This window comes from Peromyscus maniculatus, chromosome 19 (genome assembly GCF_049852395.1).
Source record: "Peromyscus maniculatus bairdii isolate BWxNUB_F1_BW_parent chromosome 19, HU_Pman_BW_mat_3.1, whole genome shotgun sequence".
In the NCBI taxonomy this organism is placed as follows: domain Eukaryota; kingdom Metazoa; phylum Chordata; class Mammalia; order Rodentia; family Cricetidae; genus Peromyscus; species Peromyscus maniculatus.
Window position 1 is genome coordinate 16,593,818 of NC_134870.1, and position 15,147 is coordinate 16,608,964.

The following is a 15,147-nucleotide window of genomic DNA, read 5'->3' on the forward strand; positions in this document are numbered from 1 at the left end:
TTTTATAGGAGGAATAGTTGACCCATGATGAGGAGTCTGGGATATTTGTCTAAGACAAGCCCTGGCACAGAGCAGAGAGGATGTTCTACTCACTGTATCTAGGAATTTGAAGCAACATTAATGTCCTTCAACTGATGAAAGTTGATGAAAATGTGTTACATATACATGATAGAATACCATTTAACTGTAAGGAAAATGAAATAATGAAAATTGTAAGTAAATAGGTGGAACTGAAAAATATTATACTGAGTGAAGTAACCCAGACGCAGAAAGATGATGTTCTGATTTGCACATGTGGCACAGATTTCTGAGGTACCACAGGATATTTCAATAAATGTATTCATTATATAGTGTTCCAGTCAGGGTAACCATGTCTATGTTCTTTTAAAAAATCCTAATTTATTTGATTGTAAAATCATTCAAAATGCTTCCTAAGATCTTCTTAAAATACACAGTAGATTATAGTATTCTCCTCACTTTCAATAGACAAGTTTACCTCTCCTGTTCAGTACATACTAACCAATCTTTATTTATCCTTTTCCACATTACTTTGTCTCTGGTAACTTCTACTTTAGAGTTCTCTGAGCTCCAGTGTTTTGATTTCATATATGAACAAGGTCCTGGCATACTTGTCTTTCTGAGCCTGGCTTATTTGAATTAGTGTTATGGCCTTGTGTTCCACCCATGTTGTTTCCTAGGAAAATGATTTTATTCTATAGTTCAGAGACAACTTACCAAAGGGATGAAGATATTTGCAAACCATATGCATGAGCAGGGGTTAATATCAATATAAAAAGGAACAACTTAAGAGCAAAATAACCAAGTAAATTAACTAAAAGGAAGTCAGTAGACACACATCTCTCAGAAGGTAGACAAGTGGCCAGCAAATGGAAGGAAAATGTCCAGTGATTTATAAAGAAATGCAAGTCAAAAGAACAATGAGATATTACATTACTCCTGTTAAAATGACTAATATCAAAAACACAAACATCCTAACAAGTACATGAGGAGATGGGTCCCCATATGTTGTTGATGGGGATGTAAATTAGTATAGCCATTATGAAAAAACAGTAGAAGTGTTGGAAAATGTAAAAAAACACTTTCATATGATTTAGCAACTCTAGTACTAGGTGTATACACAAAAGAAATTAAATCACACTGTCACAAACACATCCATGCCCCATGTCTACTGTAGGACAATTCACAATGCACACAAACAGAAACATGCCAGGAATCTATCAGCTGAAAAGTGGGCAAAATAAAAGCCTGTGTATAATGAAGTACTCAGTCATAACAATGGGGAAATGCATTGTTTTTTAACTTGTTAGTTTGGTTTTAAGACAGGACCTCACTGTGAAACCCTGGATGGCCTGTAACTAACTATAAAGACTTTAAAATTGAGTAATGTCCCGGCCTTTGTCTGTTGCAAGCTGAGGTGACATGTGTGTTCCTTTCTTGCTCTGACTTTCCTACTTGGTATTGCTATCACTCCACTAATTTTTATCCTCTACTTCTTTCAAACTCCTAGGATCCCCATACTTAGCCATGGTTTTATAATAAAAATCATTAGTTATTCTAAAGTAAGTCCAGTGGTAAGGCAGTTTAAAGAGATACATCACAAGAAATTTGTATCTTAAGCTAAACCAGAGGCTGAAAAAAAAAGTCCCCTTGGATAATACAGGATTGTGTTTCCTAGAGACCCTCTGAGTGCCCAGATGATTGGCAGGCATTATCTCTGATCCACATATAGGCAAACACTCTTGGAAGAGTCACTCATTGAAAGAGGGTTTTGTTATCAGATTTGAAGACCCTATCAGTCAGTCCATGTCAATCAGGATTTTGTGTTGGGGTCCAACTAAACCATTTTAGATTTCTTTCCTTCTTGTATCACATCCTGGTGATACCTCTCACTAGCCAAAGGAGAGCCACCAGTGATGTGTGCCAACCATAGGCTGATGAGCAGCCCAAATTCTTTGTTGATTGTTAAAGATATTTAGTCTTACTTTATCTCTTTACATCCTTGTGTGTGTGTGTGTGTGTGTGTGTGTGTGTCTTTTAGTTTATTTTGTATGCATGGTGTGTGCACATATAAAATGTGCATATAAAGTCAGAGGGCATTCTGTGGGTATTGGATCTTTCATTGATACAGGTCTCTGGGATCAAACTCAGGTCATCAGGCTTGCTGGCAAGTGCCTTTACTCTTTCAGCCACTTCTTTAGCTCATTAGTTAGCATATTTTATGTGTGTTTACATAGGTAAGGGAATGTATATATGCATAGTTGAACATGCACCTGTGTATATACACTTGAAGGTTAGAAATTAACCTTAGATGTGGTCCTTCAAAACACCATCCATCTTGTTTTTTGAGATAGAATTTCTAACTTGCCTGTAATTCATTAATTATGAAAGTCTGGCTGCCCAGCAAAGTCCAGCCTCTTCTTCCCCAGTGTGGTAATTATGTATGACACCAAGCCTAGCTATTTTTTTAACCCAAGTTCTGGGGATAGAATGCAGATCCAGTTGTATGGTAAGCAATTTATTGACTGTTTCATCCCCTCACTTCTCTTGTCTTACTTATTATTTTAAGGTTCTTAAACAAAATTTTTCTTTTTATTTTCATGGGAACATTTAATTAAAAATTTTTTTAACAAAATCATTGGTATTTATTCTTAAATACTTTCTTTGAACTGTTTACAGTACAGAAAGATGGAGCACATAAGTAAAATGTCAGTCTTTGTGTATCTACAGCAAAATGGGTTATCTACAAAGAATGGAATTGCTCTTTGGACACTTGCTTTTTGCTCCTTTTTCTGAACCTATTCTGGGATCTAAAGGAAGCACAGTCATGAACTGGTATCCAGATGGGCTCTAATTCAAGAATAAGCAGAGGGAGGTCTGAATACCCCAGAGCCACAGGATTACACCTTGTCTTGAACAGATGGCACAGCAGAGACCTGAGAATTCCTGAAAGACAACCAAAAGGAACATGTTGTCTTAGTGCAAATGTGTTAAATATCAGCATTGTTATAGAGATCCTCTTCATAAGTGTACGTCAATATTTACAAGATGCTGAATGATTAGAACCCTGGACTTCCTCATGCCGAAGTGGAAATGCTCAGTAGTCCTTTGAGGGAAAGGACAAACCTTGGACAAGCACAGGGCACAGAAGCTATGTAGCACAAGAACAAAGCAAGCCTCAACTCCTCCAGGATCATAGGATAAAGGCCACTTTATTTCCTGAGGAAGCTGGAGGATTTGGTGGCTTAACCTCATTCCTTTCTGATGTCTGTCCTGCACTCTGAACTAGGAGATCAGACAAAGGAAGGACCAGGGGAACAAGGCATCATCCTCACTAATTTGTACAAAGTGTATCTGGGGTTTGAATCTGGGGTAGGTAGCTGCTGCAGAAAATGAATGTTCAGATTTGCCTGTCTGTAGTGTTTCCTGGTTGATAGGTTTTTCTACCTTTCTCCACCTCACACATTCACCCTAATCCTCACTACCCTTCAGATCTCCAAGACGACCTCACAAAACATCTGAAATCCTCCTCCTCACCATCAACTTTTTTTTTCATTTATGGAATTTTCAGCAACAGGGAATATTTTCTTGGCTTCTGATGTGTGGCTTATCACACATGTGCTTGTTATATGGACATGTTATGTTTTGAATTCAAGAATCCAGAAAAACTAATTTTTTTCCATGATGCTAATCTTGGTTGTCAACTTGACATGCCAGGGAAAAGGGAACATCACTTGAAGAATTGCCTCTGTCAGTTTTCCCTGTGGGCATATCTGTGGGGCATTTCTTGATTACTAATTGATGTGAGAGGGCCTAGCCCTCTGTGGACAGTACCCCTAAAGGCAAGTGGGCCTAGAACGCATAAGAAAGGTAGCTGAACATGAGCCTGAGGGCAAGGCAGTTATTGGTATTCTACCTTATGTTCCAGCCTGGACTTCTTTCTATGATAGACTGTAATCTACAAGATGAAATAAGCACATTTCTCCCCAAGGAATTCAATATATACAGAAACACACACACACACACACACACACACACACACACACACAAATACACACCACATACATAAACTATATGTGCATAGAAGATAATATGTAATTTGTAGAGATATTATTCACTGTATATCTTAATAGATACTGATGTACAAATTATTTTCATTGATAACCAGTAGAGGTATATTATGGAAAATCTATGATTTAGAGAGGATCAACAAAAATGAAGTATCATTTCCCTTCACTGGCTTTTGTGCATTCTGTTCATTCACTTCCAGCACCCCAGCTGGTGTGTTTCTACAGATGAAGTGTGATTTGATTACCTAGTACAAATGAACCTCCTCTTTTTTTTTTTTTTTTGGAGCTTGCCTCCCTTACCCAAATGAGTTGTAAGGAACTAAGAAACAAACCCATAAACAATACACATTACCTTTCCTGTTTGCTAAAATCTAGAGTCCAGAACAGCAGATAAGTGGATTGGATTTTCTCTCCTTTCCTCTGATTTCTTTCCACTGTTTTGATCAAGAATCTTAAAACATTTTGTATATAGTTATCGTACTGTTCTTGAGTGACATTTATTTGAAATTTAGATCCTTCTTAATCCCATTGGTTCTCAAATAAAAAAGTATTAAACATGTGTGAGCCCCAGGTCTTACTGTATTCAGTGCCATCCCTGCAAGAAAGGAAGGGTTGATAAAGTCCTCTTACGACATTCCACAAATACTGAATTTTGATTATTTCATTTTTATTCACATGATTTATAAATGTGTAGAGTATGTGTGAGGATGCACTTGCACACATGGGCATATGTGAATGCCAGAGATATATTAACTTCTTTTATTGCTCTCTACATTTTTTTCGATGATACAAAGTCTCTCATGGAACCTGGTACTGTTTTGATGAGAGTGGCTGGCCACTGAGCCCCCAGGATAATCCTATCTCGGCCTCCATTATTGAGGTAATAGAAATGCACCTCCATGCTCAGCTATTCCTGAGTGCTGGGGCCCCCACAAATTTGTGCATGTATCTCCACATGCCTTCTCATCACTCTTTCTTATAAATGTTTTAGTTCAGAAGTCCTCCTTCCTTTGTCAATTCTTGACCGTCTACACCCAGAGAGGGATGGGTAAGCTACCTTGGACCAGCTTTTGCTCAGATTCTACAATTATTTTAGGGTCTGTAAGGAATAAAATTATTCTTATTGCCCACCTTTTGCTTGGGGTGATAAAGCTTTTGTCAAATGAAGAATTTCTGAATGAATAAGAATGATCTATAATTCAGAATAAAAACACACTCATGGCACGTGCACACACACACACACACACACACACACACACACACACACTACTGGAAGTATTCATACAAAGGTTTATGGATGTTTCCATTTCTGAAACTTTTTGATTCAATTTTTTCTTTGATAATTTTCTCTTGTTTTTGTCTTGCTTTTCTTTTTGTTTGCTTTTGATGAAGGTTAATGTATTATGGGAGGAAGACAGAGACAATGTATAGGTCCAGTGCCTGGGGAAGCTTTGTATGCAAGTACTCTCCTGTTCCTGATGGATACTCATTTGAAAATTACACCACAGTGTCTGTTCAACACAATACACATGCTGTTTCTCAGTGATTTTACTTACATCTATGCCTTGTGGGTCACCCTTTCTCAGTAGTGACATCATAACCACAGGAAAACACTTTCGTATGCCTAATTTAGCTGGCCACATGGAAATTTCAACTGACTCAGACATTTAATGGAAACTTCCATCGAATGCTTCTAATTTGACATTGTGAGTTGTGGCTATTTTTTTCTGTTTCTAATTATGCATAGATTGAAATTTTCATGAAGTTTCCAGCCCGATATGTGTTTCTTCCAGGACTAATTCTCTACTTTTAGAAGAGTGACTCTGGTGTGACTTGTTGGGACTGCCTGACCTTATTTCCCCATTCAGATTGAAATTAGTTGGGGGACTGTGGCCAAGGAGTTCACTTATTGAGTCTTGTCTCAGAAAATATTTGCTGAATGTCCTTCTCTTGATCCCTGCAACACCTGTGATAGCCTGGGCTGCTGCAGATTCATTAGAGGGAATAAGAGTCAAGGCAACTTTCCCCCAGGATTTCTGAAACTTTATAAAATGCAGCATTCTAGCAATAAAACTCATATAGAGGACTTGAGTAAGTCCATTTTTAAGGGTTTCTGTGATAATCAATCATGAAGCGGATTTGGCTTATACCAGTGAACGATAGAATTTGGCATGCCTGGATGAGAAATAACTGCATTACTGTGTGGTTTGTATAGATAGATAAACAAATGATGCTAGAACTACAAATGCTCTCTTGTTCAGAAAGGACTCCTGCTGTGGGATGTCTTTCTGTATGCTGTGAATATGTGTGGCTCCCATTGGATAATAAATAAAGCTTCATTGGCCTATGGCAGGGCAGGATAAGGTTAGGTGGTACATTCAAACTGAAGACAAGATGGAGATTGGTGGAATCTTAGGGAGATATCAGCCACTCAAGGAGCAACAAGATGCCAGCAGACTGGAAATGCCACTGAGCACATGGCAACATATAGATTTACAGAAATGGGTTAAGATTAAAGAGTTAGCCAGCCAGAAGCTGAAGCCATAGGCCATATAGTTTATAATTAATATAAGCCCCTGAGTGATTATTTTATAAGTGGTTGCAGGACCTCAGGCCTGGGTGGGACTGGAGAAATTTCCTGTTATATTTGGTGCTCACCATTGGGCATTGATCCACATAGAACTGAGAAAGTTTAAAGATTCTGAATGCACAGAAACAGAGCCACACTGGGTTTCCTAGTCTCACAGTCTCATGCCAGCAGAAAAGGAGAGACTGATATCCTGACAGCGATGGTTCTGGCTGCCAGTTGCCATGAGCTAAGTGGAATGGCAGATTCCCAGTGCAGTATACAGAGGTGCGGTATACAGAGGCATCTCCAGGCCACTCAGTGTGCTGTGTGGTGAATATAGCTTTTACTAGTACAGGAAAAAAAGGTTTCTGGGCTACACACTGCTTGATGGAGGCACAGACCCACTGCTTCTCAGAGTTGGCGGTGAGCATGACTCCCAGAGCTGGCAGTAAACATACCTCCATCATGTTGTAAAGCTGAGGGGGCCTGAGTCAGCAGCCAAGGCTGCCACATTGGTCCTAGCCATGCAGCTTAGCAGTTTAAAATCTCTCCCAGCCGGGGAATGATTATAGATTCACAATAGGACAGGTTCAGATGGAATAAAACTCTAAACCGTCTATATTGTGTATAAAAAAAGGTACATAGGCCTGAGAGAGAGAAGATAGAAAGGATATAGATAGTCATAAAAATAAAATGAATTAAAGAAATAGAAAAATATATAAAAATATAATATGCCACATAAAGATAGATATTACACAGAGAGTCTGGACTGTGTTGTCTTTGGAATTATTAACTGTAGAGAGACATTTGACTGTAAAAGCTGCTGAGTTAAATCAACATATATATTTTAAAGGTATCTTGACTTCAAAATTTGGGCCTAAGGATATGCTGCTTTGGAAAGGTGGCTCTACTTTTGTTTCCACATGAAGGAAGAGGCTGTGGATTTGTTTCAGGTTAAGATGGATCAGATTTGAGCAAGTAAGACCTCCCGAACCTTGACAGATGGTATCTATCAGCAAAGGTTAAAGCCAGTCTTCCCAGGAATTGACCATTATCTTAAATTTTCTCAGGATCCCCATAAGATTAACAGAGCCCCCAATCAACAGGAAGTAGCCTAGAACATTACACCCACATTCTCAAAAAATGGATTATGGATATTTGTCTTTGTTTGGGAGGTTGGTTACAAATTGTTGCTGGTCATAGCCAATCTCTTTCTAAAAGAAGAAAGGGGGATATAGTAATGTAGGTTATAGATATGATAGGATAAAAGGGTAGGTTATTGAATCTACTTTTAAAAAGCAACAACTCATTTGAGATATTTTACATTGCTATAAATTTTTCTGGAAAATGAGACACATCTTCTCCTGGCAGCATCAATTACTTCAAAGAGGATGAAAGGCATCAAAAAAATTAATTATGGAGTTTGCTTTCTTTGTGGCAAAATTTAGCTACTGGGCAAAAAATTGCCCTTGTCTTGACTGCTTGACAGGATGCGGTATAATCTATACGTGCAGTACCCATAGGAAGATGACCACTGAACTTTGCAAGGCGAGATGGTCCTTCAGGTTCCTGCTTCACAGACAAAATTGCCAGACATTCTACAGGACACGGGAGAAGCAACTTACTAAGTTTATCAGAATGGGTGGAACAGTCCTTAAATTTTCCTGCTTTACTGAGAGCTATGCCAGAGACTTTAGGCCTGTAAGCTGAAGATAGATGCCCCAAGCATTACAGAGGAACTTTGGATAACTGTCTAGGGTGCCAGATGTCTCTGTCATTTCTGGAATTATGGAGGTTTCTTGCCATTCACTTCCTGTTTACTCAGGTAATATTATATTCTTCTGGGGCCTTTGATGGAGTTGAAGACTAGATAGTTATAATTATAGTTTTCCTTAGTCATGATAAAAGATACATTAGATATAAAACTTTAGACTCACAAAAATAGGATAGATGATAGGATATTTTCTTTAATGTTGACAAATACAGATAGACTATATATTGTAACTGTAATTTTTGCTTGATTACTATTTTGTTATATATAATTTTACTATGTTGAAGTTACAATCTTCCTTTTTGATTAGACAGAAAACAAAAAGTGCTATGGGATGTCTTTCTGTATGCTATGAATGTGTGGCTCCCATTGGATAATAAACAAAGCTGTTTTGGCCTATGTCAAGAAAGCTTCCAGCCAGGTGGAAAACTCAAGCCGAGATACAGAGAGAAGAAAGGCAGAGTTGGGAGAGATGCCAGGCCTTGGCTGAAGGAGCAACAAGATGACAGCAGACCAGTAATGCCACAGCCACGTGGCAACATATAGATTAGTAGGAGTGGGTTAATTTAAGATAAAATAGTTAGCTAACCAGAAGCTAAAGCCACAGACCATAGGGTTCATAATTAATATAAGCGTCTGAGCAATTATTTTATAAGCAGGTGCAGGACCATGGGGCCGGGTGGGACTGGGGAAATTTCTGGCTATAGACTTCTGTTGACCTGCTCACACTGAGAGGTCATTAGGGAACTAATCTCCATTCCACTTCACAAGTTATTAATCTCTGGTTACAGCTGATGAGTGGTTGGAATTATTTGAAAGATTTATATGGGTATTTATTTCTTTTGAGAAAAAAATCATGAATGCTAACTTCCACAAATTGGCTGTAATTTCCAGTAAGAATCCTAGTTAATACAGTGACTGATAATTGTGAGGAGTTAGTCCTTTGGAAACTGTCCTGATTACAGGAGATCAGGGTTTGAAGACATCAGGGTTATCAGTTAACCTTGGCAGCCCTACAACCATGGATTTTGTACTTTGTTGAAGTAAATAAAGAGGATGTCCCTTATAAGATAAAAAAGAGAATATAGGGGGGTTATTCACTCCTCTGCAGGTTTTTATTCTTTAATAATTTCTGTTCCAATTTTCCATTGTCAAAAGACAAGGTAGTGTTGAGTCCACTTTTCTTCCCATGGCTTGAATGAGGCTAGGTTAGGTTAGGTAGCTCCCGCAGTAGCCTCCATACTGAAACACAAAGGGTCAATTAACTTAGGGTGCACATAATTTTTAATTAAAAATTATTTTACTGCTTTTATTAAGTAATTAAAATTTACAATGTGATTTCTCACAAATATTTATTAATATTAAGTTGTTTCTGGCACACAGCAGTAAATAGCAAACAACTGCTTCACTCTGCATATGTAATTAGAGTGACTAAGTAACTACATTTTTTCTTTAAGTATAGTGGACACTATCATATTTTTCTAAGCTTTGGTTCATTTTTGTTTCCATTAGTGAATGTTTCATAGAAGCTAAGATAAGGGGCATGCATTAGTGAAAAAGAAAGATGCTTCTTTTACTGAGATTTTGAGAAATACAAATAAATGCCATGTGTCATGTTCACATTCTCATGTGACTCCTTTTTGTCAGTATTCTATTCTTCATCTATTGGTGCTGTACCATGCATGCCATTAGTAAATGCTTGTTATTAAAACATTTAAGAATGTATATATTTTGACATAAATGCTTCATTTTTTGCATTTAGACTTAATTTAAATTGAAACACAGAGTGTTCACTATATTAGTTTTGCTCTGTTCTTGTCATATCCTTCTCTCTGCTTTTTCCTCAGTTATGATTCAATTTCTTGTACTCCTCTTTATCATTTACAAATGCCCTTTAAGAATTCCCAGTGTACAGGCGTCATGCCATATGCGGGGACTTCCATGCATTTGGATTTACAATCCTCACCCACTGAGGAGCTCAGCATCAGATGGAGGGAGAGCTGTGTCAACATGATGATTCCTTCCAAAATAAAGGAGAATGAAAGTGGACTGAGAAACAACACACCCAGGGGACCTTTGTTATTCTTCCCATCACAGAGATGAAGGCTTGCCCATGTGTCTGTCGTGGGGCTAAGTAGTTGTGCAGCCTGCTGAGGGACCTTCCCTAGGGACTGTCTCAGACAATAGAGGCAGAAGTCGGGTGTCCAGTCTAAGTGGAATATTCTGAAAATGAAGCCTGCAATTCTTGCTTGAAGCAACATAACCAGGGGGAGCTCACCTGAATGCTGTTGGAAATAAGTTTGTAGAAGGAATAAAGTTGGGGCTAAACAAAGAATGACATCATGGCCTGTGTTTATCTGGATCAGATTTTTCATCCACATGAAAAAAACACCCTCATGAATAGAGACACGTTCTTTTAAAATGGGTGGTTTTGGGGTCATCATAGAATGGACAGTGATCTCTGAAAGAGGGGAAATTATGAAGCAAGCTTTACATATTCCTGGGCTTAGTGCTTTGAGAGACAGTCAGGCTACGGCTTGAGGAGGAGGGACCCGGTGGACTCCCTGCATTGTGGACATGGGAATGGGGAAGATGAAGGAGTTTGATGGGAGGATTAATTGAAAGCACAGCAGCCTAGGGAGAGAAACTGCTGAGGGCAAGCAAGCCTTGAAAAATAAGCCCAGTGGTAGTGAACATGCCTTTGTGAGGAAACCATTCAAGGCCAGAGAAATAACTAAGCTAAAAGGGCCAAAGGCTTAAGAGGTCTGGGCTGCTTGGCCTGAGGTTTCCTCTTCCTCATAGCACCAGGCTGGATGAATCTTAAGACTTTATGTGTCTGTGGAAGTATGCTCGGAAGAATCTTGCTTCAGTAGGCAAGTTGTTCAGTTGCATCCCCATATGCGGCTGTGCCCTTGCCTAAAATGTCTTGAGAATAATCCTAAAGGAATCAACATGTTTCATGCACCATAGCCCAGATTTCTAGAAAACATGTTCCTGTCCAACCAAGGGAGAGAAGTCAGTATTGTGGAATGCCTACTGGGGCTTTGATTGCTGGAGACAGAATGACCAAGAATAGTAGGAGATTTCATATACTTTATTCTATGTTAGTGACTGCCCTGCTATTGTCACCAAGTACCTGATGAGAAACAGAAGAACAAAGCAAGTGTTTATTTCAGATCATGGTTCAAAGGTACATTCTGGTGGGTGAAGTATGGAAGCAGGCGCTTGAGGTGGCTGGTCACATTTAGTCCTCTGTCCAGAAGTAAGGGGCGATGAATGTTAATGTTCAGCTCACTTTCCATGTTTCTACCTTTTGATTGAGTCCAGTCCTCCACCGAAGTAGGATGAGTCTTCCCTGTGCAGGTCAGCTTCGCTGGAAACACAGGGATATAGGATATACCCAGAGGTTTGCATCAAACAAACTAATCTCAGTGAAGCAGATAAGGGAGAATAAGGAAGATTAGCTGTCACGCATTGCTACAGGCCAACATGACACATTCTGCAAAGGCCACCCTGACACCAGCAGCTGAGCCTGGGAGAACTACCACACTTGAAGATGAGCCTCAAAAAGTAAAACATATAGAATTATCTCCCAAAGTGATGGTATAAACAGGGAATGAAAAACAAGACATTATGAGAGACTGAGATAGCAAGGGAAGCAAAATTCCATGAAGCTACTCAACAGGGTGGTCAGAGAATCTGATTCACTGTGTCATGAAAGAAAACCAAATGGAAAATAAACGTCTGTCCATGATCAAAACACCAAGTAAACTAATGCAGAGATGTCTGAGGTCCTGCCCTGGACAGCATAAGAATGGGATAGAAAACCAGAGATTACATGGCATGGCCTAGAACGTAAAAAGAAAAGGAAAAAAAATAAAACAATACTCAAATGAAGCCTGTACTTGAGCACTGTAGGGGGCTGTTGGTGAGTAAAAATCTTGAAAAGCATATGTGTAATAGCTATGCTTGGTTGTCAACTTTATTATATATGGAATTAACCGAAAACCCAAGTCCCTCAGCACAGATGTGTTGGATTTTTAGTTACTTGGATTATTTGAGATAGGAAGACCCACCATAAGTTTATATCACTTGATGTTTCAAGACCCATGTTTAATCTGAGCCACATCTTCTCATGGTAGCCTATATAAAGAATAAGGGATAAAGCTTTTTATATTACTGGCAAGGTCCTTCTTTCACTGGCACCAGAGCCTACTTCTGCAGGATTATGGAATACACTGAAGAACAGGTGAGACATCCAGCTCTGTGGACTGTATAACTACTGAGTTCATGAATTTCCAATGGTAGAAAGCCATTATTGGGCTAGCTGGACCACATTCTGTAAGCTACTCTACACATTAGAATATATATGTATATTTTATATTCATTCTATCAGTTCTGTCCTTCTAGAAAACTCTGAATAATATAACATGCCAAGTTGAAAACAGTGTCATCATTGATAACAGCCAGCAAAGGAAGCTGGATGGGACAAACTTGAAAAGAATGAAAAGCATAGATGGGAAAGATGAAAAGCTGGCTTGAGTGTAAAGCATGTGTTGTCCCTGAAAGGAAAGGAAAGAAACACTAGGTAAAAAACAAAACAAAACAAACACAAAAACAAAAACCCTAAAGATTAAGATGACTTCTCAAAGACAAAAGATGTGGATTCTATTCACTAATTATTTTGCTTTCAAGACCCAACTGGAAATGGGTCTCTTCCCGAAAGCTGCTGACTCACTCCACGCTGAACTTGCTTTCTTCTTATGGCACAGATGGGCATGTGCTGGGACACATCTAGCCTCTAATTGTTAGGCTGGCTTTTGCTGTTGTTGATTTTAGTTGGATAGTTAAGCAGTTTTATGAGGACTGGGGCTGCATCTTTCTCCTTTATAGTCCCTTTTGCATTTTGCTGTGGACTCTGCTCAGAGCCAGTTCAGTGGAAATTATGGAACAAATGAATGAAACGCACATTTTCTTTGTGCCTTTTCAAAGCAGTGGCCTCTGGGTACTGATTTGGCAGTGCAGTTCTGTTACTGAGGTTGCCACTTAGGCCTGTGTTACTGACTTTCTGTTGCTCTCTTGAAGGTAAGTGAATAACTAGAGAAGAACAAATATTTGGTCAGGGCATTGGAAGTTAAGATTTACTTTTTGTTTCTGTGTCCCTATTGCCAAATATTCTAAGTCAATTAAAGACACAGGTACTGACTTAGAATTCTGGAGAAGGAACAGGGCACTCAAGTCCCAGTGTAAGCCTGACGATAGCTTATTCTGTGCCTTCAGATAGGTCAGTTGATTTTTGCTCTTCTGTGCCTTAGAGCTAGCACAGTTCCTGTCTGATTATAGACACTTAATAATTATGTTTAGAATGAAAGAATAATTAAGCTCTGCTTCCTCCTAGGTAAAATGAGGGGATGGCACTCTCATGGTCTCTAAATGCTGTTAGCATCATAAAATGAGAAAGTAGCTGCTTGCTCCTAGTTGGTGAGCATGTGTGCTTTGGGTTTCAATAGCAGCCACGCTGCAGAGGCCTGTTGTTTTTATGGAAGTCGTGTGTCCCCACATGTGCTGTTTACACGTTCCATGTAGATTTTAATGTCCATCCCGACTTGCACAACTTCTGAGAACAGCCAGACAAAAAGTCCAGAGGGCACACTGAAGGATTCTTACAGAAGCTTATAGCCTGTCTCCTTTGGCTAATTTGCAAAAGCATTTTTTGATTTAAAACAGAAGGAGGGAGAATCCCTGGGAGAAAACGCAGATCCACTGATGTTCCTTCTGGAGTGAGTTATGAGCTGGAGCCCCAGATGGATTACAGATGAAGGTTAAACTTGGAGACACTAATTTATTGAAAAGGTAATGATAGTCAAAGGACAAACTGTGCCCCAAGGGCTGTGTCCGTATGTCCTCACTTGCACCATACTTCCTAATATTTTAAGGAAACTTCTCTGGAAGGGATTTTTTTCATCTGTAGAGTCAATGTCACATAGAGGTAATGTCAACTGCTTAGTAAGGAAAATATACCCCCTTTGGAAACAATAGAAACTCAATTCTAGTTAAATCCTGTAATTAAACATTCATAAAATGGGTAAAATTTAAGGAATACATTCCATACTGAAAAACTTCCAGAATAATAGAACTGTTTTGGGAAAATACAATCCAAAGACCACTTGGTGTATTATGGAAAACATTTTTGCACACAGTGAGTACAGTGATGTTTAGTACTTTTATTACATTGATTTGAATGTGCTCATTGTGCTCACATTTTAACATTTCTGGAATCATGTCATAAACAATAGAAGCTGATAACTGCTGTGGCCTAGCAGAGATACAAGTTCAACTGTCACCACAGCCACACGTGCCCACTCGGTTGTGTTTCTGGTGGTGTCTCTCAGCAACCAGTATTTCAGAGGTTGAGTCACTACATTTAAGAGCTTTTTTATGAGGAATATGAGTTCTGGTACATTTCTGAAAATCTATTTTTTTTATATTCCCTGGTAGGATCAAAAGGCCTTTTCATTTATGCTCGAAGACTGAGGACAGTGATGGGGGAAACACGTGCAACACTCTTTTCAGAGGTGCTTAGGAGAGAATACAGAGAGGACAAAATATGGAAATACTTGTGAATTTTCCAGAGAGCAGTACAGTAGTGCTGATGTTTAAATTCTCTTTTCTACTTTCCTACAAATTCTGGCAAGCAGGATGTGTGCCCACAGAGATCT

General features: G+C 39.0%; 1 protein-coding gene across 3 annotated transcripts in view; it reads left to right on the plus strand.

The window, feature by feature from the left end:
• LOC143269476 (uncharacterized) overlaps positions 1-15,147 on the plus strand; it is a 75,692-nt gene that overhangs the window by 50,400 nt on the left and 10,145 nt on the right. The window contains exon 9 of one of the 3 annotated variants that reach the window (XM_076554695.1): positions 10,276-10,753. The exons of 1 other annotated variant lie outside the window; for it this stretch is intronic. The gene's annotated coding sequence lies outside the window, so the exon portion shown is untranslated. Of the gene's footprint in view, positions 1-2,697; positions 3,434-10,275; positions 10,754-15,147 lie in introns of those variants that run through there. One more of the 3 variants, XM_076554696.1, reaches the window with a different exon arrangement.